Here is a 7601-nt window from a genome sequence, read left to right as displayed (position 1 = left end):
TTTATGGCTGCAATTAAATGTATAGCTTTCATGCACTGAACCATGTACCTTTTAGCTGCCATTCATCAGACTTTAGGAAAACTATACCCCCAAACAATTTAAGGGCCACCTAAAATGCTTGCAACCTGGTGCTCATAAAAATGCTATACATGAAGTGCTTGTTCCTATGTTTTTTCACTGAGTGTCAATGCACCTTGGTACCTATTACTGCTCTGTTGGCATCAGGCACAGCAAAAACCAAGAGAGTCCTACACTTTTTACCAGTTGACACATGAAGTCCAGAGTCCCTTTGTGCCGCTTGTTTTCTGGCTAATCTATGTCAATATGAAATCTCAATTCCCTATCCTTCATCCTACGCAACGTTTTCCCCACATATTGTTGGGTAGATAGATCACATTCTCTGTACTACAAATTACATATGAGATACATTTATATTCTTAACCAGTAGATGCACTTCTGAAAGTGTTAAGATACTTTCAAAAAACCACATGCTTTACTTTCTTAGCTCTATACTTATAAGTTCAGCGTGGGGCATACTAGGGGAGACATAATTAGCTTTAATTCTACTTCTACTAAATCTAAACTGTGACTTATCATAGCATCTGAACAGACCAGTTTCCACAGTCTCATAATTATCTTTCTGATTTTCAAAGCCTCACAGCTATAATCAGTCACAAAATACACTGGATCTCTCAGTTTCCTATTTTTATCATTATTTCTCTTCTCTCTCATATTCTTTCTTCTATCACATTTGTAAGATCTCTTCAGTCACCACCCACTGCCTGTTCATATGCTTTTCTTAAAGTCTTAACACTATATCCCATAACTCCATAGCTCTCTTCTAGAAGGAATCCCAAGTGGAACAGACCCTCCCCAACCTGAGGAATTGTCCAATTAAAATACCCTCCAGAAGAGGCTCTGGGTCACACATTGTTCTCATCAGCAATGAATTCCTACTAATTGGCTTTCTATATAAATCCATTCCCACCTTTCCATCCAAAAATGTAACCCTTTTTCTCCAATCTTATAGGTGAATTTGATGCCAAAATCATTACCATTACAATATGTCACAAACTCGTGTGCCTATTCTTGACTCCCCATCTAAATCACTATTAGATCATCACAAAACCAATAATATTTAATTATACAATTGCCCAATGTGATCCATCTCCAAAGATGTGGCACCTTTTGTGGCATTGCTATGCCACAACTTTGGAGATAGTACTGGCCTCCATACATGAAAAATTATGGTTAAAAAGATATTCGACTGATTCACATTTCAAATTTGCTGCAGATTTGTCACAGATAGAAATGTGCTGTTTAATAATATATGCTGAAATTATCAGATTAAAAAGCTGCATTGTGAGGAACCTTATGAATTGTGCAGAATTTGGTACTTAGCAAGTAGCTTATAGTCAGCAAATAAGGTTCACTGGCCCTAATTTCCTTTTTATGGATGAGGAGTTTGATACAGTGACAATTACATATCTGCTCTCACAATAAACACCATATTGCATTTGTGTCTCCTTGCACCTAACATCAATGCACCCAGTGCAAATTGTGTAACCATAGCGATTAGCTTTAATGTCTGATTACTGGTTGCTATGGATTGTTAGTAAATTAACTGAACGGTCTATAAAGTTGTTGAATTGGTTACACAGAGAGAGACTGATAATTTCTGTTCTTATCACATAAGTGTTTTTATTTAGATATTTCCCTAATCTCTTCTCATTCTGTGTGTCTAATGGATTTCCCTGCTGCAGGGCCGTGTCAGTATGAGGACCCAGGTCGGATGGTTGCTGATAGGTAAGTACAGTTGGCAGAGTATAGGGAATTATTACCGTTACCCTTGTTATAGTCTCGACTTGGTATTATAAAAGAGGTAACAGCAGCTGGTAGTGGAACAAGCTTTACTTAGAACAAAACATGGCTGAACTGCCAACAAGTTGGAGGAGGTTGGGAGGAAGGAGAAGATAGACAGGCAAATGCTGGGGGGAACAATTACCAGCAGAACAGGATGACCCTGATTAGTTTTGACATGTAACAGCGCCATCTACTGATCGCACACCATAATCATAATTCTAATTGTACGAGTTTTATTGCTAAAAACTCGAATTGTGAAAAAAAATCAAACTCAAAAGTTGATAAATCTCCCCCTTTTTATTACCCCAAAATTAACACACAGTGCTGGCGGCTTATAACTGGCAGATGTCCCATTGCCTAGCAACAATGTACCAATAAAAACAATTCTTCTTAGTAGGCAATACATGTAATATTGGGGTATTATTTCTAAGCTATTGTCCACAAAGATGAAATTAAATCTTTATATGCACAAGGAATTACAGTTATATTCTCATGATAATACTGAGTACATTTTTCTGCAGCTGTCTGTGCATTAGAGATCTTCTCCGGAGATCAGGGTGAGTTACAAATAAAAGGTAAAACAACACAACATTATTTCAATGGAATAAGGGACACACACATTTCTAGTTTCTACCAGTTAATACCAATTTAAAGAGAAGTGATTTGGGGCTGCTGGTATGTATTGCTTTGCATGCTGAGCCAATGAATGGACACTGCTTAGGAAAACATGTTTTACATACACAATATACAGTAGTTTTATCCCCATAATTTCCCAAGTGTTATGAGAGAAAACACGTCTCACAATAAATATATAGATTATACTTATTCCTCTTACTACAGAAGAAACTTGGTTGTGCAGTACCAACATTTGCCTCAATCAATAGAAACAGTGCTAAAAAGAAACACAATTGGGGGGAATTCACAAAAGTGGTGATATTCCGACACAATAAAAGTGGAGATAGATTGGTCGGATTTTCCACCTAATTCACAAACCTCTATCTCCACTTTTGTGAATTTGTCTTTTAAACAGACAGTTTTCAGATTTTGTCATTTTCCCGACATTTCTTTTATGAATTTGCCTTTAGCTGTTAGTAAATCTGTCGGTGCCATCAAACCCAGTCCCACAGCTACAGGAGCCTTGGGGTAAGGATTTTACCAGCAGGATTTTGCATTTCATATGCCATTTCACTTTGGGGGCATTTCCTGAGGGGTAATTTTAGTTTGCCCAGGGAAACTATACATCATTTTTTCAGGACAATCTGGGCTTTCTAATGTTTTCTATATTTCTGTGTAATTCCACTTCTGTAACAAGATTTAAGGGTCTAAATACCTTCTTCTCTAGCCCCTACTCATTACTGGTCAGCGGCAATCCGGCCCCACACCAACATGCCCGGTGATTAGAGCTCCAAGAGGACTAGGGCCCACTGGGTTTTTATCCAGTGCCCTGTTGGGCCAGTCCAACCCTGTTCCCCAATATCCCAGTTTGGGGGCCAGTGTGTATGTGCCACCAAGATGGCTGCAGGGAACAGGTGGGCCCAATGCTGTCGGGGAGCTCTGTAGTTCTGGACATGCTATGGGGGCACAAATAAGTTGGGGCAAATGTCGGTGAAGTGATTAAAGAGGGGGCACTGCTGCTAAAACTAAAAATTTGCCTGGGAGGCTTTACTTGTGCTTTAAATAAAATGTTTACAATATAATCACTCAAAATGTTATTATTGTCTCATTCATTAAGCTAAAACTAGCATAACCATGCAAATGTGAGGTAAAAACTTTTTATATAAAAGATATAAATTAAACTTTTTTTAATCAGTGTTTTACTTGTTTATAAAATGTTAATGAGGCTGTTTGCACCTATTGTTCTAGGGTGAAACAGAAACTTGTCCCCTAACAATAGGCTTCTAATCCCCATTAATATGTTAGTGACCCCCCAATGGGGCCCCTACCTTAGGTGTGAAATGGAGACTGGGGGAAACAAAACAAAACAGAAGAGCTTAGAATTTGTCCGACAGAGTTACACTGAGCTTTACTCCATTCTGAAAATGTCGGGGGAAAATGTCGTTAAAACATCATATAAATGTTGTTTAAACAACAAATTCACAAAAGTGTCCGTAAACTGTCTTTCTTTCACCAAAAACGGAAAAGTGGCGGTTGAGTCACTGGAATCTGGAGAAAGTGTTTTCCACCAGTTTTTCCACCACTCTTACTCCAATAAAGGGCTATCTCCACTTTTGTGAATTCCCCCCAATGTAAAATTGTTGCAATGTGCATTTTGCATTACCTGTAATATTAATTGCAGCGAGTCTAAATGAATATATGGAAAACTGCATAATATTCTGTAGTTAATAGAATACAACAACAAAAAAAATCATTAATCTACATGCACAAATAACTTCAGTGTTTATGTGCCACATAAGGAAAAAAGAATCCAAAAATGCTCAACTATAAAAATATAAAACATTCCAAATAGTGAGAAAATCCCCCAGCCTACAGTGGTCCTAAGACTAAATTCCCAGCCCTGTATACCAATGCATTGTAGTAAAACACATACAGTATAACTACATTTAATGTAGTGGTTACTAATTGTCTTGATACCTGCAATGAAAATGTATTGGTGTTAGTAGCAGATTACTGCAACAAGTTGCAACTATACCTCTGTAGTAATGTAGTGGGTACCACACTCGAAAGTACGTATTACAGTAGGTTCTGGGGGGAAAAAACAGTATAAGCATTTAGTAATAAAGTGTAGCCGAGGGCATAAGCTTAGTAATGTCCAAAGTTAAGAATAGTTTGAATACAATAATACATCTAATATCTGGTTTATTAGCGATATTGAAACATTTAACTCATATAAAACACATACTAAGCATAATGACAATGTCAGTGGGTTAGCACACTGAAAAATGAACTGCCATTATACACACACTATTAGTACAATAGTATCATTTTATAAACCTTACCCCTGTTTGTGTTTATGCCTTGTAAAGCTCTGTGTATATTGTTAGTGCTATATCAATAAATAAACATACACCTGCAGTGACAATATAAATAGTCTAAGCTGCGGGCATACAGATGGGGAGCTACACACGGGGAGCACCTATGAACCTCCACCTCTTGTATCGGTTATTGATTGCTTTATATGTTATTCTGTATGTCCAATGTATGAAACCCACTTATTGTACAGCGCTGCGGGATATGTTGGCGCTTTATAAATACATGTTAATAATAATAATAATAATATACACCCCTGTAGTATTATAATGAACGTAAGCAGAGGCTCTGTACAGCAGTGAAACCTGGCAGGGATACGAAATACACAGAGTGAAGGAAGAGGATCTGAACAGGCACAAGATGGCACCTGGGAACTCTGCTTTTTTATCTCAGCTTTTCAAATAGGGGCAGTATTCTATGTAACAGACTGTGCGGGGAGGGAGAGGTAAGGGGGGGCGATGGAAGGGGGGGCGATGGAAGGCAGTTAAGGGGGGGCTGTACGTAGGGGGATTTAGTGCCCCTTTAAAGCTAAACTTCTTGGATATAATGAAATAGAGTTGCCAGTGACTGTTTGAATTCAATATGACAGAGATATTGAGAAGTGAATGTGTGGTAATGCTAACTTCATGGGTAGGGCTCACTAAATGCCACGTGCAGTATTTATAGCTTATGTTTATAGTATTTATAGGGATTTATCTCAAAGTATAGTGTCATTGGGTCAGATCAGTAAAATAATATAAATATCTTTGTTTTAGGTTACAGCGTTGCAGCAAACGATACAGAGGAAACTGACCAGTGCCTAAAAATAAGTAACTATCACCTCCACTTCTAATGATACAGAAAAGAGATCTAGTTATTCTCAGTCTTCCATTTCATTTTATAAAGAAATGTCAGCTACAACATCTACTATAGGGTTGCCACCTTTAGGGTTGTTAAACTTCGGGCAGGGGGGAAGGTAAAAGATGTCAGGGGGCGGGCCATGTGATGACAGGGGTGGGGCTGGCGACTGCATGTGGACTGGGCAGTGCTGTAAGGGGGCGGGCCTATGAAGTAGCCATCTGGGATTGGTTGATCACAGCGTCATTTACTTCATGTCCTGTCTGGATTTCCTAGTTTGGATATCCTAACAGACAGTTTTCACCCTTCTGAAAACCAGGCTGCCCAGATACAAACCTGGCAGGTAGCACCCTAATCTACTAGGTTTCAGCAACAGACAGATAAATGGTTTAGAACATAGTGGGACTCATTTATAAACTTTGTGCAGCACAGAATGATTCGCACAGTGAATATATTGGGTGTAACATAGATTGGTGTATTACAGACATAATTGCACATTTTTTATTACAGCTGCAATTGTCCTTAAGAGCTGTTTAAACATGGCATAATCCCAAATTGCAATTTTCCCCTTGTTTATGTTACAGTATGCTCATTGGATTCAACTGGAGACCTCAACGAAACATGTTATTCAAAAAGTAACTATCACTGAGTTTATATGTTTGGAAATGTATAATACAGGTATAGGACCCATTATCCAGAAAGCTCGAGACCAAGGGTATTCCGGATAAGGGATCTTTCTGTAATTTGGATCTCCATACCTTAAGTCTACTAACAAATCAATAAAACATTAAATAAATCCAATAGGGCTGTTCTGCCCCAATAAGGGGTAATTATATCTTAGTTGGGATCAAGTACAGGTACTGTTTTATTATTACAGAGAAAAGGGAATCATTTAACCATTAAATAAACCCAATAGGGCTGTTCTGCCCCCAATAAGGGGTAATTATATCTTAGTTGGGATCAAGTACAGGTACTGTTTTATTATTACAGAGAAAAGGGAATCATTTAACCATTAAATAAACCCAATAGGGCTGTTCTGCCCCCAATAAGGGGTAATTATATCTTAGTTGGGATCAAGTACAAGGTTCTGTTTTATTATTACAGAGAAAAAGGAAATCAGTTTTAAAATTCTGAATTATTTGATTAAAATGCAGTCTATGGGAGATGGGCTTTCCGTAATTCGGAGCTTTCTGGATAACGGGTTTCCGGATAAGGGATCCCATACCTGTAAAGCCATTTATTGATGTTTTACAAGTTGGTGCAAGGACACACCCAAACATACACACCAATAAGGTAGAGGGTTTCTGCTACACCCCAAATACACAGGCAGGTTAACTGGCTCCCAATAAAACTGGCCCTACTGTGTGTGAATGTGATAGGGACATTGTCATTATTACTGATATAGCCACAGAGTCCCATGGCCTGTATCAAAGCTCTCAGCCTTCGGCCTCATACATTTATATGGTCATGACACTCCTCTGTCACTTTTAATATCCACAATAGATGGTTCAGAATTCACTATATAGATACATAGTAAATTGCTGGAATTCTGAAGGAAGAAAATGTTAGTGAGACAATGACTGGCCAGACCAAGTGTGACTTTGACTAGTTTATATGTACTGAAACATAATGAAAAACAGTATATGCATTGCCTAAAGCGGGGACATCTAACATAACCCTCCTGTCTGTGATCACTTACAGTTAGAGAGGAGAACTGCATTTCTGTGTCTGGATTTTATTTCTATTACTGTAAAGGTGAGTATATATATATATATATAGGGGTAGATGGGTATTTCTGTATGTGATGGGAGGACCAACACTATGGCAGTAACAGCATATGTATCTGAATGAGCAAGTTATGTGTTGGGACAAGGTTATACTTGTATAATAATAACTGAGGGGATCATTTGTGT

The 7601-nt window shown here is 38.2% G+C and overlaps 1 long non-coding RNA gene across 1 annotated transcript; it reads left to right on the top strand.

The window, feature by feature from the left end:
- The first annotated feature begins 2382 nt into the window (after positions 1 to 2382).
- LOC116409806 lies at positions 2383 to 7443 on the top strand. The gene is made up of 4 exons (XR_004222086.1): positions 2383 to 2420; positions 5607 to 5660; positions 6273 to 6323; positions 7390 to 7443. It is a non-coding gene; the product is annotated as an uncharacterized LOC116409806 (long non-coding RNA).
- The last annotated feature ends 158 nt before the right edge of the window (positions 7444 to 7601 follow it).

This window comes from Xenopus tropicalis, chromosome 3 (genome assembly GCF_000004195.4).
Source record: "Xenopus tropicalis strain Nigerian chromosome 3, UCB_Xtro_10.0, whole genome shotgun sequence".
Classification (NCBI taxonomy): domain Eukaryota; kingdom Metazoa; phylum Chordata; class Amphibia; order Anura; family Pipidae; genus Xenopus; species Xenopus tropicalis.
The sequence above is the reverse complement of the archived record's forward strand: the minus strand, read 5'-3'. Positions and strand labels throughout refer to the sequence as shown.